This window comes from Eumetopias jubatus, unplaced genomic scaffold (assembly GCF_037043125.1).
Source record: "Eumetopias jubatus isolate StellerSeaLion01/CBP00866 unplaced genomic scaffold, mEumJub1_p1.0 scaffold_14, whole genome shotgun sequence".
Lineage (NCBI taxonomy): Eukaryota > Metazoa > Chordata > Mammalia > Carnivora > Otariidae > Eumetopias > Eumetopias jubatus.
The window spans coordinates 42,290,825-42,318,522 of NW_028274820.1; the positions used below are offsets into that span (position 1 = coordinate 42,290,825).

Genomic DNA, 27,698 nt, shown 5'->3' on the forward strand with positions numbered 1-27,698 from the left:
CTCATAATAGGTCGAGAGCTGTTAGGCGGGAGAATTGGGATCCAACCCTGAGTTTGTCTGACTTCAGAGACCCTATGTACTCTACTATGCCATGCTAGATTCTTGGCAAGAAAAAGAAAACTATTCGCAAGTATTAAAAACAGCTGTATCCTACCGCATGCTTTTATTCTAGAATAGGGAAAAGTAGTCTACAGAGATAGAAAGCAGACCAGTGGTTGCTTGGGGGATGAGGAGATTGACTGCAAAGAAATATAAAGGACTTTTTTTGAATGATGGAAAAATTTTATAACTTGATTATGGTGTTGATTACATTTGTACCATATTTGTCCAAACTCATTGAACTGTATTCTTAAAATAGGTGTTTATTGTATGCAAATTATACCTTGATAAAGTTGATTTTTAAAAAATGCAACCGAGAGGCACCTGGGTGGCTCAGTTGGTTAAGCGTCTTCCTTCAGCTTAGGTCATGATCTCAGGGTCCTGGGATTCGAGCCCCGCCTCTGGCTCCCTGCTGAGCAGGGAGTCTGCTTCTCCCTCTCCCCCTGATCCTCCTCCCCACTTGTGTGAGTGCTCTCTCTCTGTCTTAAAAAAAATAAAAATAAAAATCCAACTGAATCCAGTACTTGGCCCTTAGACATAAACTTGGACCACTGGCATTATGTGTCTTTTCATATGCATGGATCACCATGGTGGATATGAAATACTGGCTCTTAGCAATCATTCTGAACTCTTCTATGGCTCCTTCTTGTATTGCCATGGCTAAAAAGCTCGAAATCACATTTCTCTGACTCTTTCACAGCTAATGTTCAGACTGTGAGTTAAATACACTCAAGAGACTTGAAAGGAAGGAGTAAGACCAGGGCCAACTCCCTGCTCTGTTATTTGTTGCTACTGGCAAATAAGGTCATGCAGACATTGAGTCTTTTGGCAACCACGTTCCAAACATCCAGTGTCCAGCTTCCTGAGGATTAGAAGTTAGTGGCTACAAGGGTGACAGTGTTTTCATGATCCTCAGATTGCAACTATACAGTCTCTACAAGTTTCAAAAGCTTCCCCCAAAGACGCTTGACTTCACATCTTTATGACTGTGGCAGGAGCAAGAGCTCCCCTGGGAAACCAGATGAATAGTTATCTCCTGGGAGTTATTTCCGGCATTGCAGTTTAGAAACTGCTCCTCCAGCTCTCCAATGATTTTGCAAGCACCTAACTACCTGTATTAAATTTCTTTCTACTTATAATTGCCGGAATGGTTTCTGTTCCCCCAGAACTCTACACTGACATTGCTAGGAAAGATGCTGTGCATTTGTTGGTCAGAATGGCAACTAAAATAGCAGCAGAGCAATAGCAACTTTTTCTGAGTACTGACTTTCTCCCACATGAACTCACTAAGGTCCATTCAGAGCACAGTTTTCTTCTTTTCTCCATCCTACTCAAACTCTGTGGGTAGATTTGTCCACTCCTCCTTCTTTTTCAGTCACTCTCAGATCATAAAAATCCTCCTGTTCATTGCAGTCCTCCAAGTCAACTCGTTTCAGTCCTTAAAATGTCCAGTCCAGGGCCATTGGCATATAACCCGAAGCTCTCATCTGGTTTAAAGTGTATTTATGCCCTCAGTTTGAGCTTCCTTTGGGCTGGAAAGTCTGGCATTTTTGAGGACGAGAACACGGTTGGTTTCTACTCCATTTCTCCATAAAATATTTGTTTCCCTTCTCCTCCCCATGTCCCCTTGCCCACTAGGCTGCTTCAGGATCTTCTGAGGTTAGAATGTGGTTGTGAAGAGGTAAAACTAGTCTCTAAAAAAGTCTCTCAACTGGTCTGAATACAACCTGGCATGTGAGCCCTCTGGGTATGGCAGATTTCCAGTGCTGATACTTTCTCTGCTGGAATGCTGACATAGCTTCCTTAAAGAAATCCCACTGCTGCCTTCCAACCTCCAACCCGCATCTTTCCAGACTGCACGGTCAGGCATCCTCCTCATTTCTGTATAGGATGGTATGCTCCAACTTCTTTTTGCTGACGTCCAGTTTGGCACAAAGCCTTCTTGGGCAGTCTTTCCAAAATGACTCCCAGTGAGCTCCATCCTGCCAGCCCACTAGGCACACAAGAAAATTCCCCACTTCCCCGCTCTGGTGTCGGTGAGGGAGCATCTGGGTCTCTGCAGCCACCAGGCAGGCAGCTACACCCATGGTCTTCCACATTTAATTTCCCGAGGCACGAGTCAAATATCAGTTCCTACTTCCCTCCAGGTCTGAAGGGTCCCTGTCACCTGACTTGAGGTGAGCGGGAAGCACTCCTCTCCCCTCCCACATGAGGAGGAGAACAACTCTCTAAAAATACATTTCTTTGTAGCCTTGTCAGCCTTGGCTTCTTTATCAGTAGAAGGTGGGTGATTGCATACACCAGCTCAAGCAGTCTCATAGTCTGTGAGCATGTCTTACATCGGTGGTCCAGCAGCTCACTTTAGAATGCGGAGGCACTTTGTAATTGTTTACTTTGTTTTTGGTCTTGAAGCCATGAAATTTTGGTCTTTATGGCCAAAATTGAGACCGATTGTTGTTGAATTACCACAACAACCCTAAAAGGTAATGACTAATGCTCCCATTTTAGAGACAAAGAAACTGAAGTTCGAAGGGCAGAAAATGAGATTTCAACACAAATGAGTATGACTTTAAGGCCTTTGCTGTTAAATATTATGATTATATATTTGACAATGCAAACGCTAATGACTGCTATGGGTTGAATTATGTCCCCCAAAACTCATATATTGAAGTCTTAAGCTCCGGTGCCTCGGAATGTGACCTTATTTGGGTATAGGGTTGTTGCCGATGTCATTCATTAAAATGAGGTCATATTGGAGTGGGGTAGGCCTCTACTCCAATATGATTGGTGTCTGTATTAAAAGGGGAAAATCTGGACACAGACATGCACACAGGGAGAAAGCCATGTAAAGATGAGTTAAGCTGCCACAAGCCACGGGACTGCCAGGAGCTAGGAGAGAGTTCTAGAACAATCCTTCTCTGGTACCTTCAGAGGGACCATGGCCTTGCTAATACCTTGATCATGGACTGTGAGCCTCCAGGCTGTGAAATAATAAATTTCTGTTTTTCAAGCCATTCAGTTTGTGGCACTTTGTTATGGCAGTTCTAGAAAACTCATAAAACAACTGTGTGACAGCCATGGAAGCACTGAAATTTTAGCTGAAATAAGCATTGTGTGAGAGAACCAAGCTGCTAGGAGAAGAAAAGGTATTGGAGGAGCCAGAGTGGGGCATGCTATTTGTTCATGTTGGATGACAGAAAATTGGGCTGGTCATTAGGAGCCTTTGAGTAGGTTATTAAGTAGAAAGCTTCCAAACAAATTTTACTTCCCTAGGAACAGAGAATGATTACAATACTCACCTTGAAAAACGTTAAGAAAACAAAGCTCAAGCCAGGATTTTGCATAATTGTTTCTGGGAAAGCCTGAAGAAATTTGAAACTGGGCCAGCAGGAAGTTATACCTGTATCTGAATATACAGAACCAGGAATAAGTAAGTGAAAGGGCAACACAGTAGAAGCTTATATTTCATATTTCACACTCCTGATGGCTTTGAGAATAGGAGTACTGAGATACTAGAATACCTTAATAAAATTTGTTTATACATTAATGGGACCTTGAAACATATAAATAAATATGAAGATTTTCAAATTGTAATTCATGCAGAATGTGAAGACACATCTGCATGGCCTAAGCAACACACACACATGCAATATTATTTAGACATTTTAGGCTTTAGATTTTAATTTCCAAAAATGTTGGTCCAAGTAGCATAGGTATACAATTAAATATTAATAAAAATACCTCAAAAACTATTAATAAAAATATCTCAAAATTTCAATGGCTTGTCACAATAAAGTTGGCTTTTTGGTTTTTTTTTCACTACCATCGCAGTCCAGTGTATCAGGTGGCCCTCCTAAAGCTTGTAGCTCTGCCATCCGGAATGCCTGGCCTCCACTGAGGGGAAGGGAGGGATAGAAAAGGCACACTGGTTCTTAATTGTCTTGGTCCAGAAGAGACACACACCACTTCTGCCCACAGATCATTGGTGAGAACAAGTCACATGGCCCAACCTAACTGCAAATGAGGCTGGGTAACATCGGAGAACACCTGGAATATTTAGGGAACAATAATTATCTTCACCATAAAACTATACAGGGAATAAGTGTATAAAAGGTGCTTAAAAGGTGCTAACCCCAAAAGTGAGATGTTTCTTAGATGATAAATCCAATGAGAATCTGATCTCATTAATCTTAATGAGGGACACTCTGATGCCTTCCTATCTATATGCAAATTACTATGCCCTGGTAATTTGCTCAAATTTAGTGCTGCTCAAGAGCCCCCCCATTACTTCTGATACTTCCCAGAGGAGTGCCTCACATGTGACCCCCAAACTAAATTGCTTCATATATAAAACAAAAGGAAGCAGGGATTTGGGAGGGAGTCAGTGAAAGGGAGATAGCAGTGAGAGTCCCAGGACTTGGAAGAGATGTGAAAAGATTGAGGAGGAGATCTAAGCAGAGGGAGGGAGGCCGAATCAGATGGCAACTGGCAGGAGGCCTGGAGCAAAGGGTGGCTAGTGTACATCCCCCATGCCAGGACAGTGATACCTAATATTCAAGTTTCTATTTTTTTCCTATCTATCTATTTATTTATTGATGTAGTGTTCCATCATTCATTGTTTGCATCTAACACCCAGTGCTCCATTCAGTACATACCCTCTTTAATACCCATCACCAGGCCAACCCATCCCCCCAACCCCCTCCTCTCTAGAACCCTCAGTTTGTTTCTCACACTCCATCATCTCTCATGGTGCATCTCCCCCTCTGATTTCCCCCCCTTCATTTTTCCCTTCCTACTATCTTTTTTTTTTTAAACATATAATGTATTATTTGTTTCAGAGGTACGGGTCTGTGATTCATCAGTCTTACACAATTCACAGCGCTCACCATAGCACATATCCTCCCCAATGTCTACCACCCAACCACCCCATCCCTCCCACCCCCCACCACTCCAGCAACCTTCACTTTGTTTCCTGAGATTAAGAATTCCTCATATCAGTGAGATCATATGATACATGTTTTTCTCTGATTGACTTATTTCGCTCAGCATAATACACTCTAGTAGCTTAGCATAATACCCTCTAGTTCCATCCATGTTGTTGCACATGGCAAGATGTCGGGTTTTTTTGATGGCTGCCTAATACTCTGTTGTATATATATATACCACATCATCTTTATCCATTCATCTATTGATGGACATCTTGGCACTTTCCATAATTTGGCTATTGTGGACATTGCTGCTATAAACATTAAGGTGCACATACCCCTTCAGATCACTACATTTGTGGTAGTGCAGTGGCTGGGTCACAGGGTAGCTCTATTTTCAGCTTTTTTAGGAACCTCCATACTGTTTTCCAGAGTGGCTGCACCAGCTTGCATTCCCAAAAGTGTAGGAGGGTTCCCCTTTCTCTGCATCACTGCCAACATCTGTCGTTTCCTGACTTGTTAATTTTAGCCATTCTGACAGGGGTGAGGTGGTATCTCATTGAGGTTTTGATTTGGATTTCCCTGATGCCGAGTGATGTTGAGCACTTTTTCATGTGTCTGTTGGCCATTTGGATGTCTTCTTTACAGAAATATCTGTTCATGTCTTCTGCCCATTTCTTGATTGGATTATTTGTTCTTTGGGTGTTGAGTTTGATAAGTTCTTTATAGATTTTGGATACTAGCCCTTTATCTGATATGTCTTTTGCAAATATCTTCTCCCATTCTATCGGTTGTCTTTTGGTTTTGTTGACTCTTTCTTTTGCTGTGCAAAAGCTTTTGATCTTGATGAAGTCCCAATAGTTCATTTTTGCCCTTGCTTCCCTTGCATTTGGCAATGTTCTAGGAAGAAGTTGCTGCGGCTGAGGTCGAAGAAGTTGCTACCTATGTTCTCCTCTAGGATTTTGATGGACTCCTGATTCACATTTTAGGTTTTTCATCCATCTTGAGTCTATTTTTGTGTGTGATGTAAGGATATGGTCCAGTTTCATTCTTCTGCACGTGGCTGTCCAATTTTCCCAACACCATTTGTTGAAGAGACTGTCTTTTTTCCATTGGACATTCTTTCCTGCCTTGTCGAAGATTAGTTGACCATAGAGTTGAGGGTCCATTTCTGGGCTCTCTGTTCTGTTCCATTGATCTATGTGTCTGTTTTTGTGCCGGTACCACACTGTCTTGATGATGACAGCTTTGTAATAGAGCTTGAAGCCTGGAATTGTAATGCCACCAGCTTTGCTTTTCTTTTTCAACATTCCTCTGGCTATTCGGGGTCTTTTCTGGTTCCATACAAATTTTAGGATTATTTGTTCCATTTCTTTGAAAAAAGTTGATGGTATTCTGATAGGGATTGCATTAAATGTGTAGATTGCTCTAGGTAACATTGACATCTTCACAATGTTTGTTCTTCCAATCCATGAGCAGGGAACGTTTTTCCATTTCTTTGTGTCTTCCTTACTTTCTCTCACGAGTATTTTATAGTTTTCTGAGTACAGATTCTTTGCCTCTTTGGTTAGATTTATTCCTAGGTATCTTATGGTTTTGGGTGCAATTGTAAATGGGATCGACTCCTTAATTTGTCTCTCTTCTGTCTTGTTGTTGGTGTATAGGAATACAACTGAATCCTGTGCATTGATTTTATATCCCACCACTTTACTGAATTCCCGTCTGAGTTCTAGCAGTTTCGGGGTGGAGTCTTTTGGGTTTTCCACATACAGTATCACATCACCTGCAAAGAATGAGAGTTTGACTTCTTCTTTGCTAATTCACATGCCTTTTATTTCTTTTTGTTGTCTGATTGCTGTGACTAGGACTTCTAGTACTATGTTGAATAGCAGTGGTGAGAGTGGACATCCCTGCTGTGTTCCTGAACTTAGGGGGAAAATTCTCAGTTTTTCTCCATTGAGAATGATATTTGCTGTGGGTTTTTCATAGATGGTTTTAATGATACTGAGGTATGTACCCTCTATCCCTACACTCTGAAGAGTTTTGATCAAGAAAGGATCCTATACTTTGTCATATGTTTTTTCTGCATCTGTTGAGAGGATCATATGGTTCTTGTTCTTTCTTTTATTAATGTATCGTATTACATTAATTGATTTGTGGATGTTGAACCAAACTCGCAGCCCAGGAATAAATCCCACTTGGTCATGGTGAATAATCCTTTTAATGTACTGTTGGATCCTATTGGCTAGTATTTTGGTGAGAATTTTTGCATCTATGTTCATCAAGGATATTGGTCTGTAATTCCCCTTTTTGATGGGGTCTTTTTCTGATTTGGGGATCAAGGTAATGTGTTCTCATAAAATAAGTTTGGAAGTTTTCCTTCCATTTATATTTTTTGGGACAGTTTCAGAAGAACAGGTATTAATTCTTCTTTAAATGTTTGGTAGCATTCCCCTGGGAAGCCATCTAGCCCTGAGCTTTTGTTTGTTGGGAGATTTTTGATGACTGCTTCAATCTCCTTAGTGGTTAAGGGTTTGTTCAGGTTTTCTATTTCTTCCTCGTTTAGTTTTGGTAGTTTATACATCTCTAGGAATGCATCCATTTCTTCCAGATTATCTGATTTGCTGGCATATAGTTGCTCATAATATGTTCTTATAATTGTTTGTATTTCGTTGGTGTTGGTTGTGATCTCTCCTCTTTCATTCATGATTTTATTTATTTGGGTCATTTCTCTTTTCTTTTTGATAAGTCTGGCCAGGGGTTTATCAATCTTGTTAATTCTTTCAAAGAACCAGCTCCTAGTTTTGTTGATCTGTTCTACTGTTCTTTTGGTTTCTAGTTCATTGATTTCTGCTCTGATCTTTATTATTTCTCTTCTCCTGCTGGGTTTAGGCTTTATTTGCTGTTCTTTCTCCAGCTCCTTTAGGTGTAGGGTTAGGTTGGGTATTTCAGACCTTTCTTGTGTCTTGAGAAAGGCTTGTATTGCTATATACTTTCCTGTTAGGAACGCCTTTGCTGCATCCCAAAGATTATGAACAGTTGTGTTTTCATTTTTCATTGGTTTCCATGAATTTTTTTAACTCTTCTTTAATTTCCTGGTTGACCCATTCAGTCTTTACTAGGATGCTCTTTAGCCTCCATGTATTTGAGTTCTTTCCAACTTTCCTCTTGTGACTGAGTTCTAGTTTCAAAGCACTGTGGTCCGAAAATATTCAGGGAATGATCCCGATCTTTTGGTACCAGTTGAGACCCGATTTGTGACCTAGGATGTGATCTATTCTGGAGACTGTTCCATGGGCACTAGAGAAGAATGTGTATTCTGTTGCTTTGGGATGGAATGTTCTGAATATATCTGTGAAGTCCATTTGGTCCAGCGTGTCATTTAAAGTCTTTATTTCCTTGTTATCTTTTGCTTATATGATCTGTCCATTTCAGTGAGAGGGTGTTAAAGTCCCCTACAATTATTGTATTGCTGTCGATGTGTTTCTTTGATTTAGTTATTAATTGGCGTATATAATTGGCTGCTCCCATGTTAAGGGCATCGATATTTACAATTGTTAGATCTTCTTGTTGGATAGACCCTTTAAGTATGATATAGTGTCCTTCCTAATCTCTTATTATAGTCTTTGGTTTAAAAAATCTAATTTGTCTGATATAAGGATTGCCACCCCAGCTTTCTTTTGATGTCCATTAGAATGGTAAATGGTTTTCCACTCCTTAACTTTCAATCTGGAGGTGTCTTTCCGTCTAAACTGAGACAGTGTATCAATGGGTCTTGTTTTTTTTTATCCAGTCTGATACCTTATGTCTTTTGATTGGGGCATTTAGCCCATTTACTTTCAGGGTAACTACTTAAAGATATGAATTTAGTGCCACTGTATTGCCTATAAGGTGACTGTTACTGTATATTGTCTGTATTCCTTTCTGGTCTATGTTTCTTGTAGGCTCTCTCTTTGCTTAGAGGACTCCTTTCAATATTTCTTGTAGGGCTGGTTTCGTGTTTGCAAATTCTTTTAGTTTTTGTTTGTCCTGGAAGCTTTTTATCTCTCCTTCTAATTTCAGTGACAGCCTAGCTGGATATATATTCTTGGCTGCATATATTTCTCATTTAGTGCTCTGAATATATCATGCCACTCCTTTCTGGCCTGCCAGGTCTCTGTGAATAGGTCTGTTACCAATCTAATGTTTCTACCATTGTAGGTTACAGACCTCTTGTCCCGAGCTGCTTTCAGGATTTTCTCTTTGTCTCTGAGACTTGTAAGTTTTACTATTAGATGTCAGGGTGTTGACCTATTTTTATTGATTTTGAAGGGGGTTCTCTGTGCCTCCTGAATTTTGATGCCTGTTTCCTTCCCCAAGTTAGGGAAGTTCTCTGCCATTATTTGCTCCAATATACCTTCTGCCCCTCTCTCTCTTTCTTCTTCTTCTGGGATCCCAATTATTCTAATATTATTTTGTATTATCGTATCTCTTATCTCTCAAATTCTGCCCTCATGATCCAGTAGTTGTTTATCTTTTTCTCAGCTTCTTCATTTTCCATCATTTGGTCTTCTATATCACTACTTCTCTCTTCTGCTTCATTTATCCTAGCAGTTAGAGCCTCCATTTTTTATTGCACCTCATTAATAGCCTTTTTGATTTCGACTTGGTTAGATTTTAGTTCTTTATTTCTCCAGAAAGGGTTTCTCTAGTATCTTCCATGCTTTTTTCAAGCCCAGCTAGTATATTTATAATCGTCATTCTGAACTCTAGTTCCGACATCTTACTAATATCTGTATTGATTAGGTCCCTGACAGTCGATACTGTTTCTTGTTTTTTTGTGGTTTTTTTGAGGTGATTTTTTTCCACCTTGTCATTTTGTCCAGAGGAGAATAGATGAACGAGAGAACAAAATGCTAACAGAGTAACAATGACCCCCGAAAAATATACACTATACAAATCAGAAGAGACCTGAAACTGGGGGAAAAGAAAGGGAAAGAAAGAAAAAAGAAAAAAAGGAAAAAGAAAAAGAAAAAAAGGATATGATCAAATATGATCAGGCTAGTGAATAGATCAGTGCCACACACTAGATTTGGGCATATTTTGGTCTGTTAGAAGAAACTGCCTCCCAAAATTTTAAAGAAAGAAAAACTTACATATATACAAAAATAAGGGTAAATACGATGAAGAGATGGAATATGACTGTAAAGATGAAAATTATAAATGATTTATAAAAGGAATTGATAAGATAAGAAGTTGGTTGAAAAAAGAAAGAAGAGAAATTAAACAAAAAAGGGAGAGAATGTGATCAGGCAGGAGACTAGAACAAAGCTATACACTAGAGATTTAGGGTATATTTTGGTCTGTTAGAAGAAACTGTATCACAAAATTTTAAAGAGAGAACAACTTAAATATATATATATACCAAAAATAAGGTTAACTACAATGAAGGGATAGAATATGACTCTAAAAATGAAAAATAAAAAAGATATTAAAAAAGGGATTGATAAGATGTTGGTTGAAATAGGGAAAAAGAAAAATTCAAAAGAAAAAGAAAGTTTAAAAAAAATTAACTTTGAAATACTAAAGAATCATGGGGAAAAAAGCCATGAATTCTATGTGCTGTATTCCCCTAGCACTGGAGTTCTACCGTTCTCATTGATCGGTAAACATGGTCTTGGCTGGCTGTTCTTGCTGATCTTCTGGAGGAGGGGCCTCTCGCAGTGGTTCTCAAATGTCTTTGCCGGAGGCAGAATTGCCCCAGCCTTGCCCGGCCCGGCTAAGTAATATGCTCTGGTTTGCTCTTGGGAGCTTTTGTTCCCTGCAAGCTTTCTGTACAGCTTTGGAGGACAAGATGAAAATGGTGGCCTCCCAATCTCCACCCCGGATGAGCCGAGAATTCAGGGGCCCACTCCTCAGTGCGCCCCCAGAGAAAAGTAGTCAATCACTCCTGTCTCCCCGGTCTCCTGCCGCACTCCGTGCTCACCCGGCCAGTGACCGAGCGTTTCTATCTTTGGCACCTGACCCCGTGTGGAGTCTCCAAACCCAGCAGATTCCTGCGGTGCACTCCCATGCTACTCCTCCCAGGGGAGGAAGGGGAGTCTCCCCGGATCTGCCACTTGTTGGGTCCCTGCTGGAAGAGCAGTGGCCCGACTGCCCGGATCATGGTTTATGGCAACCCCGAGCTAAGAGCCCACTCTTGGCTCCGTCTTTACAGCCAGCTTCCCCACTCTGATACCTGGGAGCTCTGCCACACTCAGGCACCCTGGTCTTTTTGTGACCCCGAGGGTCCTGAGACCACACTGTCCCAGCGAGGGTTCCACCCTCTGCTTAGCCACTGGGGCAATGTCCCTCAGCCGAGCAGACTTCTAAAAGTTCCGATTTTATCACTTGCCAGTAGCAGCTGATGGAGGTTCCCTACCCCCGCGGTCTATCTTCCCATACATCGCCTTGGATTCACTTCTCTGCACGTCCTACCTTCCAGAAAGTGGTTGCTTTTCTGTTCAGAGAGTTGCTGCTCTTCTTTTCTTCAGTCTCCTGTTGAGTTCGTAGGTGTTCAGAATGGTTTGATCCCTATCCAGCTGAATTCCTGGGACCAAACAAAATTTAGGTCCCCTACTCCTCTGCCATCTTGCTCCTCCCCTAATATTCAAGCTTAAATTATTTTCAATTCTTTCCTGAGCTGTCAGCCTAACTACTACTAAACAACTGCTATTCCAGAGAAGGAGCCTGGCCTTCAGGATTAAGGAGGGTTGGAATAACTATAGAGACGTTGGTCCCATGTTTTCTAGTGCAAACCCATGATCTGGACCCATATTTTACACAAATTCACTTCTTAGACCATGTGCCCCAAGTTTTGTTTTCAAAAAATATTGTCACTGTGCAAATCATCCCTGTAGGAAAATGGAAAAGAAAGGATTTTTCTGGGCAGGGGTAAGGCCCCGCTGAGAGCAGATGACAGCACAGATTTGAAAGTGGGTCCAGGCAGCCTATTTTCATAGCTTTTGCCAGCAGTGTTCAGCAGGAAAAAAAAAAAAAGCTTTCTATATTTGCATTGTGTTATATTTGCATAAGTAAACCCTAGAGGGATACCAAGAAAAGCCAATAACATAGCTACTTGGGGTGGGAAATGGGGACAAAGAGGGCAGACAAGTGCAGGGGTAGCAGTGAGAATTTTCACCAGGCACCCTCCTATATAATTTGATTTTTAACCATGCAAATATATTATCTGTTCAAAACTGTAAACACAAGCACCCCAGCCTTGTATTCAAGCTACTTTGGGAGAACAAAAGACTTGAAGCAAAAGCAAGAGCAAAGCAGTGTGAAGTAGCCACCGGAAGAATGACACTGTGAGCACAAGCAGGAAATGAGAGGGAGAGGTAACTAAGGGAGCGAAGAGTCCCTGATTCTACTCCCATTCCCTAAAGCTCCCGAGATATTTGGGGGGAAGGCCCGAGGAAGAGGAGGGTGATGGTGGGCTCTCTGCACAGTGTGGAATGCAAGGTAAACACTTTGTCGTTTTGAATATAAGATGAAAGGGTGGCCTGAGAAGGGGAGGATGTGGGGACATCCAGGTAGTAGACACCTGGATTATAATTAGCATGACATTCAAGGCTCTTGACGATTTTGACCCACTTCTTTACTTGAGCACTTCTCTCATTAAGGACCAGTCCAGGCTAAGTGTTAGTGTTTTATTCATCCAGCGATGAATAAAAAATTAAGAAGCTCACAGTCGGGTTGATAAAAACTGACTTAAAAACAACCAGGTATTACTTGTGCTCTGTTAGGAAAGTGTACAGTTTCCGTGGGGCCATGAGTGAGGAGTGGACAACTGTGCCCGGAGGAGACCAGGTCATGAGGCTTCATGGTCAAGGTAAACCTTGAGTTAAGTCCTGGAGGGCAAACAGATATGCTGGGAGGTGGGGGAGGCGAGGAGGGCATTCCCGGCCCAGCCATCTGTGCATAAGCTCAGACAGAGGACACAAAATGGGGTTTCGAGCCTGTGCTGTGCAAGCAACTCCACATGGCAAAAAGATAAATGAAGGGGGTGCAAAGAGCTGCAGCTGGAGAAGCGGGAAGAGAGACTTTGTATGCCATGGGCTTTTATCCTATAGACAGCCAGGTGTTAATAAGGGTGAACCAAAGATCCCACAGTCATCTGATAACACTGGCTTCACTAGTGAGAACTGATTGGATCCACCGAAGGGATGTGAGACTGAAGCTGGTGAGATGCAGGAGCGACTGCTGCCATAGAAAGAGGAAAATCGGAGAAAGCCTGAAATGAGGCCTTTACCCTCCAGCTGACCATCCTGCAATGACCATGCTCCCCGTGAGGCCTTGAGCAAGTTACTTAACATCTCTGCAGTTTAGCTTTCTCATCTGCCAAATTACCCGCCATACAGGGTTACCATGGGGGTTAAATAAAACAAAACAATGTATGTACAGTACAGGCACAAAGAAAGTACTTGATTATGGGTAAAAACAATTATTCCCTAATACGCCTTTAGCCCAGGACTTCGATACTCTCACTTCTAGGAAGCCATGGTTCATTGTGGGTGTTTCAGTTACCTATGGCTGCATAGTAATAAATTATCCCAAAACATAGTGGCTTCAAAGCACCACCACAACTCTGTTGGTCTTATTGGGGCTCCCTCATAGGGCTGCACTTAGCTGGTGGCAAAGCTATATTAGGAGGCCTAGGGAGGTGGCTTTACCCACAAGCCTGGGGCCTTGGCAGAAATGACTAGAAGGCTGGGACTGAAATTTCTCCACATGGTCTCTCATTATTCCATTATGTAACCCAAGCTTTATATATGGTGGCTGACTTCCAAGATAGTGACAATGGAAGCTGCAAACCCTCTTATGTTCCAGGGATTTAATTCTATGAAACAAACCATCCCAAACAACCCCAACCATTTATTTGATTTATTTGCTTGTGATTCTGCAACTTGGGCAGATTGGCAACTTAACTCTGTTCCACATGGTATTGGCTGGGGCCGCTCAGCAAAAGCCAAAGGATCCAGGGTGCCAGGCTTCACCTGCATGACTGACACCCAGCTGAGGTGACTGAAATGGTAGCAGACTGGCTGGGCTTCTCTCTCTCCACTCCCCACCTCATCATTCAGTAATCTAGCCTCAGCTGCCTTACATGGAGGCCACATCCCGAAAGGGAAATAATGAAATCTGCAAGGCCTCCTAAGGTCAGGGTGTTTAAGTCATGCCACACCATTTTCACCACATTCTGTTGGTTAAAGCTAGTCATGGGGCTAGTCTAAATTCAAGGTAAAGGAAATAGACTCCATCTCTTGATGGGAGGATTGGAAAAGTAATATTGCAAAAAGGTGAGTGGAATGGGAGTGGTTAGCTGGCTATCAGTTAGGAAGCACTGGTGTGGGAGGGAGATCCTCATTCCACCACTCAGTAACCATTTTCTCTCAAACTTACTAAACTTAGATTGACCATCCAGTATCTGGATTGTCTTTTTAAATATGGGGTATCCCCCCTTGTGAGCACAATTTTTTATGATCCACCACTAGATGTGAACACATTAAGGGAAAGATTCTCCAGTAATCGTCTCTCTGCATTCAAAGTTTTTCATGGTGCCTGGCACTTAGTACAGTGCTCAGTAAGTACATGTGTTAAACTACTAAATAAGTAATAAATAAATAAATAAATAAATAAGCACCAATATTAGCTCTTTACTGGGCACTTCCTATATACCAAGAACTGTTCTAAACACTTCACATGTATTGATGATTCATTTAAATACTAAAACCCTAGGAGGTAGGCCCTGTCATTCCCTGTGTTCAGATCAGGAATCCGAGGCATGAAAGGCCATGGAGTTCACCCAAAACTACACAGCTAGTATGTAGTGGCTCTGGATCTGGACCCACTTGACCTGGCTCCAGAGCCTGGCTCTGAACCACCAGGCTTTGCTGCCTTTGTAAAAGTATAAACAATTGCAATAAAGACAGGATTGAAAACTGAGAAAACAATGGACTTGGAAAGGGATAATTATACAGGGCATGAATCATTCTAGAAGCATTATAGCATGCTGGTGAAGCGTATAGAGTCTTGAGTCAGACAGATACTGCTTTCAAGTGCAGCTCCACCGAGTACTACTCTATTACTTTGGATGGGATACTCCTCAAGTCAGTTTTCTCACCTGAAAAATAAGTCTAAGAATAATACCTATCTCAGAGGGCTGTGGTGAGGCTCCAAAGAGAGAGGGCAGGTGTAGTCCTTACTTCAGTGTTCATATGTAAATATTCCCACAGACAGGGAACAGGGAAATGACACGGTAAGGCAATGCAAAAAAGAAAAAAATAGGGTCAGAGGCAGGTACGTGTATACTCCCAAAAAAGTTTCCTTTTAAATTGTACTTAATACAAGGAAATGGAAGAAGTTGGAAATGGAAAAACAATTAAGAGTCTTCATTAGAAAGTTAAGAGGGGTGCCTGGGTGGCTCAGTTGATTGAGCATCCAACCCTTGATTTTGGCTCAGGTCATGATCTCTGAGTTGTAAAACTGAGCCTCCTGAGGGGCTCCATGCTGAGTGTGGAGCTTGCTTAAGATTCTATCTTTCCCTCTACCTCTGCCCCCTATCTAAAAAAAAGATAAAAGGAAAAGAAAGTCAAGAGAAGTCTGAACATTAAAAATGTCATTTTTTAAATCCAGAATGCTATGTTGACCTTTTGGTAGAGGTAGATTATATCAATAAAGTTTTTAAAGGGCTACTATAAGCAGAAAGAAAAAGCTAGGTAAAATAGTAAAGCATTATAAATCTTGAGTCAAGGGGACTACCCAAAAGAGCAAAACACAGAAAATGATTATCTCTATAAGAAAATAAAGAAAACTCCAGCATGCTAAAAAAGCTAATGCCAGTTTTCAAATTAAGTTTCAAGAACACCATAAAGAAAATCAATATGTAAACACCAAGTGATGAAAGGTTTGCAACCTATTGACACAGGTTTTATTAAAAGGAGATCATCCTAGCTAAGTTGCATAAGTCTGTGATTGATATCTGATGAAAGAAAAGTCACAGACATGGTCACCGGGGTTGTCTAAATAATTTTTTTTTTGTCAATGAAGCCTTTATTAGAAAATTAGCAGGCAACTGCTGTAGAAATAGAAAATGATGCATCTTACATTTCACTGGCAAAGACGACAGTTGAGAGAATCCTCCTGTCCTCAGGCGAGGGAGGTCAGTGGGAAGAATCTGAGTGACAACAGTGATGGTGGGGAGGAGGTGGGTTGAAGCTTCTGAGCCTACTCCTTCCTTGCTTCTACCACACATAACAACAACCAAAAAGGGTTTGTTTTTCATGCATAAACTAGATCTCTTTTTTGTTTCAAATTATAAATACAAGTTGAAGTAGATGATTATAAAACTGCAATAGATCTTTTATAAGAAGATTTTCATAAAAGAATTGGCTCTGCAAAGCTCTGGAAAACTAGAGACTCTACAAGGAATGCAGTGTTCCTTTTTTACTTCACCTGTTCATTATGCAGCTCCATAGACTATAAATGATCCAGCATAAGCATTTTTTTAGAAAAGAGGCAGAAAAGACAATATTTACTTTAGGTATAAAAGCATAAGAGTATTTTAGAAAGAGAAAAAATAATATACAAGGCTGCTTGTCTTTCATGGACTAAAACAATGGGTTTCATTCAATCATTTATGCAGCAAATATTTGTCAAATACATAGTATGTGCCAGGCACTGTTCTAGAAACTGGGGAGACAGCAATAAACAAGACAAAATTTCTGCTCTCTTGGGCCTTGCATTCTAACAGTAAAAGAGACAATAAACAAAGAGACATATAATAAGTGATTGGGGTGCCTGGCTGGCTCAATCAGAAGAGCATATGACTCTTAATCTTGGGGTCATGAGTTTGAGCCCCATGTTGGGTATAGAGATTACTAAAAAAAATTAATAAACTTAAAAACATTTTTAAGTGATTGAGTTCTATGAAGAAACATAATTCAGAGTAAAAACAGGAGGGGAGAGGTTGTGAACCTTTTTGGGTTCTGACCTCCCCCTTTGAAAGGTCTAACTCCTAGGGCACCTGGGTGGCTCAGTAGGTTAAGCGACTGCCTCCAGCTCAGGTCATGATCCTGGAGTCCCGGGATCGAGTCCCACATCGGGCTCCCTGCTCAGCAGAGAGTCTGCTTCTCCCTCTGACCCTCTTCCCTCTCGTGTTCTCTATCTCTCATTCTCTCTCTCTCAAATAAATAAAATCTTTAAAAAAAAAAAAGTCTAACTCCACACCAAGATTCTGGCATATGGTAATCTTTGAACAACTTTTGAAGATCCTGGCATATAGAAATCTTTGTTGAATGACTACCAGGGCTATCAGTGGTCCCTGGTAAGCACAAGTCTCCAGGGTATTTGCTTGTGAGCATGTTAGAGCCCCATGACAAGTCACAGGGACCAGGGGGATTGAAGAACCTACAAAGGAAACATAAACTGTCTGGGGTCTTTTTCATGCAGTTCCTGTCTGATGAAGACATCCTTCTACCTCCATAAGTGACCCTAAGAACACAGGGCTGGGCAGGCTTCCTCATCTGGCCACCACATGAAGCAGTACTCACACAGAAATTTCTTTCATTGTGCACAAATCCTGACACTTCCTGGGCCTCAACTAATCCCCAGGACACCCCATCCCCTCTCCTTTAGACCCTAAGGCACAAAAGATCTCCTATTTCCCTAAAACAGAATTACACTACCTTTGAGAAAGGGCTCAGAACTGAGAAAAGCCAGTTTATCCTCCCTGAGAAGTAAAAGGGGACAAAATTTAGAAGCTTTGAAGAACAGAGTTTCTTTTACTCTCTCCCAACACTGAGTGTGAGTGTGTAAGTATGAGTGTGTCTGACTGCGTGTGCGTACCTACTGATCCTCTCCTTCAGTCACCTACCTGTTCCTCCCTTCTGTAGTGGGCCATCACCTTGCTAATCCTATTATTTGAACACTGGGGGAAACTGAAACGGTATTGGAAGTCATAGTGACATAATTGAATTAGGTTTTTTCATATAAACAATAATGAGGAAAAGATTTGGTTTTTGACCAAGGGCCTAAGAATGACCAGGAAGACCAATTGTTTAATCAACTATAAATTACAGAGCTATGTCAAAGGAATGTCTATACCTAGATAGAGGCTTTTAGTAATAAATCTAATATGTTGGTTTCTTGAATTTTTGTGTTAAAGGTTACAACATAAATGGCTCTTTACCAGTTGCAGAATCAATGTTTATTTTTTAAAATAGATACTATTATTAAAATGTTCATTGCATTAAAACACATTTTTAATTGACATTTCTTCTGAAAAAAATATGGAGACAGAAGTACCGCATTTATTGTTATTAAAAAGAAAACCTTAAGCCCAAAATGGTGTCACTTAGGTTAAGGCTGCAAGTCAGTAACTGGGGCTTAATACCTAATCTAACTGCAATTTCAACCTCTCCCATAAAGATGAGTCTTACCCAGATCAGTCAGAAGTTTTCTGATAAGCACCAATGAGGTAATCTGTCTGGACTTTCTCTATCCCCAACAAAGAAACCTGAGGTCATCTGCATAATAAGATCTCCTGTCCTTCCCCCTAAAGGAAGGTGATCTTGCCTGAAACAATCCTTTCTCTATTTTGCTTATACCTTTCTTACTTCACCCTCCTTCCTAGGAAAACCTTCCATTTTGTACAACTCCTCTGAGAGCCCCTCTACTTGCTAGATAGGATACTGCCTGATTCATGAATCATTTTAAAAAGCCAATTACATCTTCAAATTTACTCAGCTGAATTTTTTTTTAACATTATAAAGGGCAAAATGAGTTGACTGAATTGTTAAACTCAGCAAAGGTCTTTACTTGGCCAACCTAGAAACAAGGGCATTTCCATGTTCAGGAACCAATACAACTTAATTAAAGGTAATCGAACAAGCTAATGGTTATGTCAAGTAATAAATCAGAAGGTGAGTCAAGGTCAAGTACATAGAAACAAATGGTTCCAAGAAAAGCAATTGCCTAAGGAGGAATACAAAATGAGATAACGGGCTCACCTACGTAATAGCGATATATTATTAGCTAGAAAATGATCATCTCTGTCATTCAAATATGACAATAAAACAAATTTGAAATCATTGCTATTCCTGTCTCTGTTGCAACCTCTGAACTGTAATAGTGAAAGAGAAAGAAGGACGCAAAGGTGTAAACCTGAACTCATGCAAATATAAATATACAAAATAAAGATGGAATCTAACATTTCAGAGTATCTACTTTATACCAGGCATATCCATTATCCTATTTCATCCTCCTCAAAACTGAGGAGATTAGGCATTAACGTATCCATTTTACACATGTTAAAATTGTGTCACAGAGACGCCTTGTAATGGATCTAAGTAATAAAACTAGCAATCAATCAATCAATCTAGCAAATAGTGGTACTGGAATTTGAACCCAGGTCTGCCTACTTCCAAAACCCTTGTTTATCCTGCTCCATGGACCCAGCCTCTTTTCTGATCCCAACTAAACAGGTCCTGGTAAGTGAGATGTAAGCACGGGTTCTGGGAGCCTGAGTATGGAGTGGAACAGGACTGAACTTCGGGCCTCAGAGCCAAGAACCAGATACAAAATAACAGAAACAACAACGATAATGATAATAATATACCAGACAGAGTCAGAATAAAGAGGCAAGAAGACAGCCAAAAAATCTATCAGAAAGATACCAACCAGTGTTTCAGGAAGCACTGGGCTCTTGTTGGACAGTCATCCTTTCAAAACAACCCATGGGAAAAAAAAGGAATCTTTAGGACCCAGAGGTGTGGGATGGTGTAGAAGGGAAAGCTACCATCACCTGTAAGATTGGACAGTGACAAAGCCCAAATAACCACAGGAAGCCAGGGGCGGGGAAGAACTGGGGCCTTCACATCTCTCAGATGAGATGACGGTAGTAGTAAGAATACCAACCACAGCGAGAACAGCAGCTCATGGAATAGAGAGAGAGAAGGCCCAAGTGGGAGTTGCAGAACCTTCCTACTCATTGCACTGGGCAGTACAGGCACAGTGTCCAGGCTCACAAGCATTTCAAAGGTCTGAAAAATGGTTTCATGCCTGAGAAGAAAAGAAAGTATTGGGCCCACAATACAAAAGAAGAAAAAAATGGAAAAATTAGAATTAACAAATATTGAATTAAATATCTAAAGTAATATCAAGTCAAGTGGTCAAATGCTGCTAAACCTTCACTTGGTTATATGGGAATATCTTTGATGAGAAATGGCTGCCCTTTAATATGTTTGATATGACACTGGGTGGATCCAACAAAGGAAGACAGGCTGAGTGGTGCTCCACTCCCAGCCTCCAGGGTGCAAGCTGGGGCTGTCCTCTGTAGCTTCTCCAGACTTCTTCAGCACTAGGCCATATACAGGAGTCCTCTTGATTCCCAAGAGCCACATCTAATTATGGCATCTCCATAAGAAGCCTGATCAAAATGGCCAAACATATTTACTTCCAGTTTATCACTCACAGCTACTTTTCCCTCAGCATATAGTTCTCTCCACTTCTTGACTCCTCTCTTTTTCCCCCACCCAAGAAAAAATCCCATCTGATGACACGGACTCCAGGTTTCAGGAGGACCTAAGGAGCTGTAGCTAATCAGCTTGGCAAGTTTAAGATCTATGTCAACTAAATATAAGGGGAGAACATAAATTAGGGACAAAAGTTACACTACTTATAAATGACATCAAATGAACTGAAATCATGCACTACTGAGGAAAAGAAAACATAAGGTAAACATTAGAATGGGCATTTCTATCAATGTAAGATCCATTTTAAAGTATTTTTCCTGTATTTAGTTCTATATTTTTTTTGATTCATTAAAATATTTATGGAGCAGCTAGGGAGATATAAAAGTGATTAAAACATTGTCAAAGAGGTGAGGCAAACGCACACATCACAGAAAGCCAAGTGTAAGGGGTCACTGAATCACAGCAGTCAAAAGAAAAGTGCTTTAGGAGATCAAGAATGAGATTGCTTCCAGTGGTTAGTTCTATATTTGATAATGAAAGATGATCATGACTGATATATCAGATATGTCATGAAAAAGACTATAAAACAGTATGACCATATGATTCTAGTTTTGTTTTAAACACCATTGTGTGTTTGTTCAAAGAATGAAAAAGTCTAAAAACGTGAAGACAAAAATGTTTGTAACTGGTAAGAGTTTTGTTTGGGTGACAGGATTATAAGCAAAGATTTTTTTCTAATTTTTCCATAATAAACATATTGTTGCTGTAAAAGTTAATGAAAGGAAAAGTTATGACCTAGTCTTCAAGAAACATTTTATTATGGGATACAGAGAACAGGATTAGTTTATTTTGGGGAGAAAATGAATGATGCTATTTAAAAGTTTATACTTTGTCAGCAAATGAGTTTTTAAAGAGAAATTCAATAAGCTTCAGAAAACTGGATCCATTTCCTGGCTCATCCATGGGCCGTTTGTGCATCTTGGGCAAATCACTCTGAGATAGTTTATTCATCTTGATCTAAAATCTCCTCAGAACTAACATTCTTTGACTTCACATTGCTAGCTCTCTGGTAACTAGTAATATGGATAGCTCTTTCCTTTTCCCTACCAGGTATAGCCTGAAAATCACAAATTTATTCTTTAAATGTATCCATACATCTATCCATCTGTTCACCTAACATTTACTGGCAAGCTATTATGCTCCTAGAACTCAGCTGAAGAATCTCATGATTACTTGATTGCCTGAATCTTGTTTTCTAGGTAGATTTTTCAGGGAAAAATATTCCATGAGTTCTTGCATGTTCACAACTGCTTTGTTTTACTGTAGTTTATACTTAAAAGCAACTCTGCACATGTATAAAAATCAGTTTCATGTGTTCTTTCCTTGAGTCTCTTAAATATGTTGCTCTATTACCTTATGCTGTGGATAAATCTGATGAAAATATGATTTTATTTTTTCTTTATAAGTAACTTTGTCTTTATGCTCAGATGTCCAAAAAGTGCTTTATTTACTGCCCAGTTTTAATAGACTATGTCTTAGTGTTTGCAATTCTGAGTTCATTTGCCAAGGTTAATGGGGTGATCTTTCAATATAGATGTTCCAGTTTTTTAAAAGAAAATCTTGCATTATGGAGTTTTGTATTTGTTTTGCTCTATTGCGTTCATCTTCTTATGCTTATGTTGGATCTTCTTTTCCTATCTTCTATAGCTCTCATTTTTCTCTTGCTTTCTCTCTCTCTCTCCTTTTCTTTCTCTTTCTTTTCTTCCTTCCTTCCTACCTTCCTTTTCCTCCTTTATAAACTGTATTTCCCAATTTCTATTTCTGACAATGGTAGACTAGATTGTCTTGTGAAGGTATTTGAAGAATCCTCACTCAGGCAGTGAGGATATATGGGGACTTGATCCAGAAAATGAGGGAATCTGAGAAGAGTAACCGAAAAGATGAGAATTTGAGCAAAAATTTTCATAGATTCAAGTTGTAGGGAGAAAATTAGAGTTCAGAACCATGCAGGAAAGAGGGGACTCTATAAATTTCAATTAGGACCAAAAAGGGACACACTTTATAAGTAAGGGTAAGCTGGAAATAGGCCAGCCTTCACATGACTTGAGCCCAGTTCTGAATCTTACCAATCCCCAATTGATGTTTAGCCACCTCATTTCTCAGTCTCCTAATTATAATGTATGCTGTTCTTTTACAGTTTTTATTTATTGTTTCCTTAAGTTCTTTTAGATAATTCTATTATTTAGTTTTCATCTGCTTTTTGTAGTATATTTTCTAGAATACATTAATTATCCAGTTTCATCATGTAGCCCATTTTTTTTTAAAGATTTTATTTATTTGAGAGAGAGAGAGAGCACAAGCAGGGGAACCAGCAGAGGCAGAGGGAGAAGGAGGCGCCCTGCCAAGCAAGGAGCCCGATGTGGGACTCAATCCCAAGACCCTGGGATCACAACCCAAGCCGAAGGCAGATGCTTAATCGACTGAGCCACCCTGTAGCCCATTTTTTTAAATACTAGTGTATTTAGTGCTTGACAATATTCTTTGCTGTTGTTCATGTATAAATAAACCCAAGTGTTCCATGTCTTTATAAAAATGATTCCCTTGTAGGGGATTAAGATGCACTATGGTAGCTTTCCTACCTCTACTGCTTCAGAGCTTTCTCCTGTATTGTTATTACAAAGACTATAAGTAGAGAGATAAAGATACAACAAATAGAGATAGAAATAGCCTCTCTGTGTAGTCATACCCACTTTCTGAGATCTGCCATCTTTGGAATCCTACCTTCCCCCCAAAGTGTTTGATCCTTTTCTCCCATCTGCCCTAAGAGTTCCTGCCCTGCTCAATTTGAATTCTCTTCACAGGAGCATTTTCCTTAGGACAGGAATTTTATTAGATTATTTCTGAGTTCTTTGAGCATGTGAGCCATGGCATACCTTCTTATCTCTCCATAGTGCCTGAGTGTGCAGCTGTGCTCTTCTCATTCCACTCACCCATAACTACAGCCTGGAGTCTTCTCCTTTTCACTGTTAGTCTCACAATATTCAATTTCTGAGAATTCCATTCCAGGAGGGACTCTCTCTCCTTTGGGGTGTATCTTGGCAATTGCTGTAGTTTTCCCCTATCTGAAAGTAGAATGTTCCTATGAAAGCTTTCATAAACCAAAATGCCATAAAGTGAGGAAGTAATTATCATAACTTATATGGAAAACCTTTTAGAGTTCCCAGACCCCCAAGAAAAAAAATAACCTCTCTTAGGCTTTTCTGATATCTTAGGACACATCTTGCTAACAAACGCACAAAATAAGTTGAGAGAAAGCACAGATGCTCATGGATAGAATTCAAAGCTATGGCAGCTGGATGCTGAGATGCTAAGTGTAGCTCTCAGGGAAGGAGCTTCAGGGTGCCACTCTCACTGCTCTGGGTGCTCACTTCATCTATAAACACTGAACACTATTTTTGCTTTTTACCTTTCTTCATAAAAGTGAAAACCCTCTTTGGATTTCTTTTGGTTAGCAAAAATAGGTACTAATGTAGGTCTTTTGTACAAGTGAAATGGCCTAACATGAACTTTCTGAAAGCAGAGGAAATCTGTATTCCAGTGTTCACAGAACAATTAAAACTCTCTTTCTCTCCCCTCCACTACCTCTGCATAGCTGCTAAGCCTAGACATGTCCTGTATGGGTCCTGCATTGTTTGTGGTTTGGGTAAGGTAAGCCATAATCTGAAAGGGTATTCTGAGGTCCATGGGATGTTTTTTTAGTTGAGGATGTTGTGAGGATGTTGTAAATAGAATTTTTCTTTTGCTATTCTAGTTATATAGTATGTTTTTAGAATGGGGAATTGGAGAAATTTAAAAATTATGCATCATGAACTTGCCTTGACCTGAAGTCAATATGGGCTTATTTTTAAATCATGATACTATCAAGCAAGGGAACATAATCACTGCTTCTTCATTATTTCACTGTCTTGACTAGCTTCTAAGATGATAGTTACTTCTGAAGTACTTTCTGCTCAACTTTGTTAAGTGTTTATTAGCTTCCCTAAAAGTATTCTTTGGAAATATAATCAGCCTCTGAGAGTTGTCCACATTCCGATATTGCTTTCATTTCCCTCACCAACTTCTCTTCAAATTATGGCTTCCATCATTAGCTAGCCTCAGATTGAGTACATACACATACATTCTGAACAATTTATTAAATCAATGATATTCTTTTTCCTTTAAAATCAGACTTCATTTGAGAACTTCCTTATGCTCCAATTGCTGTATTTTCCTCCTAGGCATGTTTCAAATTGTTCTTTGTTTCAGGAGCTTCAGTTAGAATGGCTCCTTTAATGTTCAGAGGACTTACTAAATCAAAAATGGTTTCCTCAAGTTAATATTGTATTAACTTTGCAGTAATTCCTTCCAAATGAAAATTGGCACATTCAAGCCCATTACCCTCACACTGCTAGAACTGACATATTCCTCTGATAAACAGAAGAAATTTACTATATTTCTCTGCAATTTTGTAGATTCTCTCTACTCTTCAGAACTTGTTAAAATGCCCCCTTCCTTTTCTCTAAAGAAATGAAATTAAATGGTGAATAGAAGTGGGGAGAGTGGCCTCAAGCCTCCAATGATCTACTGCAGGGTTCTGTACTTTACTCTGTTTGATTTAATTCAATCAACACTCCAGCCTTCCATGAATACCTCCAATGTGCTAAGTTTTGTGTTCAACAGAAAAGATAAGTAAGAAATTATCTTCCAAGGGAGGCTTAGAGTTAGATGTGGGTTAGAGTCCTTATCTATATCTACTAATAGGTGGCTTGAGTCAGCTATTTGATCTCTCTGAGTCCTAATTTCCTTTTATTTTATTTTATTTATTTGACAGAGAGAGACACAGCGAAAGCAGGAACACAAGCAGGTGGAGTGGGAGAGGGAGAAGCAGGCTTACCACCGAGCAGGGAGCCCAATGCGGGGCTCGATCCCAGGACCCTGAGATCATGACCTGAGCCGAAGGCAGACGCTTAACAGCTGAGCCACCCAGGTGCCCCCCAATTTCCTTATCTCAATGTAAATCCTACATGATACAGCTGTTGTGAAAATTTAACATGTACGTAACATTTTATATTATTATAGTTTATATATTACATACAAACATATATTTGTATATATGTGTACATATATATAATTTTTATAGCAGCTGTATCATGTAGGAATTTTTTATATAGGTATGTTTGTGGTCGGCAGCGCTCAATGTTTGTTCCTTTTGGATGATGTTACAATCTATTTGATAACATTTCTTCCCCGTTTACCTCTCCACCCACACAAAATGGCTGCTATATAGCCTATCGATTTTCTTAACAAAATGAATTAAAATTGATTATGTTCTATGATGTTTTACGATTCCTTCTATATCAAATTGTGTGACATTTGTGAAATGTATTGCAACAACCGGCAGGGTTCTTGATCTGAGGTCATACACTCCTAAGGGGTTCAGGGAGTTTTTGAACATTCTGAAATTGCATACAAATCGATTATGCCCATGACTTAGGCATTTTTGGAAGGAGGCAGTTCATTGCTACCACCAGATTTTTAATGGGACTGAGAAACAAACAAACTAAAAGCCAAGAATCATGAGGGTATTATAAAATCACAGTATACATTGTATACTTCAGAAGTCAGACACTATCTATGCAATTTCCTTTTTATAATGCCTAGCACAGATCCAGAAAGAGCAAAGAACTTAAACTTTTCTTTTAATGAAAGTAATAATGACATCCCTTTCTCTACTAGGAGGAGCAGATATAAAAGATATAAAAACAATAACTGAAAAATAAAAAGGAAGAGATTGAAAGGAGACAGACCAAACACTGAGGGCAGTGAAAGAGCAGGAAGCAAAGAAAAAGAAGAGAAAAACCCCTACCACCTTACCTTCCCACTTCCCCAAAACATATGCAAATGAAAACAGAAGGAGAGGGAAAGAGAGAGGAAGAGGAAAGAGACAGATGGAAAGAGTAGAAATGCAAAGCAGTTGAGAGAGAAAGGAAAAGAAAGTGATCTTTCTGTCAGACTGTAGTTAGTTTGTTCCGTTCCCGACTTCATCCCCCTCCATCAATACTGTCTTCAAGGCAAAGGCTCCCTAGAGATCCGGTAGAAAAAGAAGTTTCACAGATTGAATGAAGGTGCATGAAATTCTAATTTTAGTTAAATTTGATCATAATGTCTTTTGCAAGTCACTGTTTTACCTGAATTTTCCTTATCTGCAACATCTAGATAGTTAATGTTAGTAAACTAGAAAAAGTCTCCTGTCTCCATGTGAGCTGTATCCCAAAAATTCATTTTAAGGTGATCCGATATGAAGAATGCACTTTCCTACAGAAATAGTGTTAAAACATTATCATAACAGTTCACAAAAACATATTTAACATAGAGTGGAAGAAGAGGGAATTGGCCTTTCAGTCATCAGCTGGATAAACTGGAGTACAACATCTCTCCTCATTTCCTTTCTCACACTCTAGGGAGCTTTATACGTGTCCATGTTGCTAAATTGGGGGATATGTCCGCACTTAAAAGATAAAAGGCAGCAATACTATAAAAAACCATTGATACAAGAGAAGCAAACCAGCTAAATTTCCTGATGCTTATTCCTTCTTTCAACTCCTTTCTGCCCCACGTGTGTCTTTCTTGCCCCTATTAACTTTGTGTGTGTGGGGGGGAGGGGTGTAGAAAGCATCTTTCTTTCTTTTTTTATTGAAATTCAATTAGCCAACATAAGTACATCATCAGTTTCAGATGTAGTGTTCAATGATTCATTAGTTGCGTATAACACCCAGTGCTCATCACATCACCTACCCTCCTTAAGGCCCATCACCCAGTTACCCCATCCCCCCAACCCACCATACCTTCCACAACCCTCAGTTTGTTTCCCGGAGTCCAGAGTCTCTCATGGTTTGTCTCCCTCTCTGATTTCTTTCCATTCAGTTTTCCCTCCCTTCCCCTACGATCCTCTGAACTATTTCTTATATTCTGCATGAGTGAAATCACATGATAATTGTCTTCCTCTGATTGACTTACTTCACTCAGCATAATATTACCCTCCAGTTCCATCCACATCAATGTAAATGGTAGGTACTCATCCTTTCTGATGGCTGAGTAATATTCCATTGTATATATAATCCACATCTTCTTTATCCATTCA

General features: G+C 40.0%; 1 protein-coding gene across 4 annotated transcripts in view; it reads right to left on the minus strand.

The window, feature by feature from the left end:
• Positions 1-27,698, minus strand: part of ASNS (asparagine synthetase (glutamine-hydrolyzing)) — a 163,157-nt gene that overhangs the window by 118,224 nt on the left and 17,235 nt on the right. For all 4 annotated transcript variants that reach the window (XM_028119098.2, XM_028119072.2, XM_088018707.1 and 1 more), the window contains exon 3: positions 23,452-23,640. The gene's annotated coding sequence lies outside the window, so the exon portion shown is untranslated. The remainder of the gene's footprint in view (positions 1-23,451; positions 23,641-27,698) is intronic.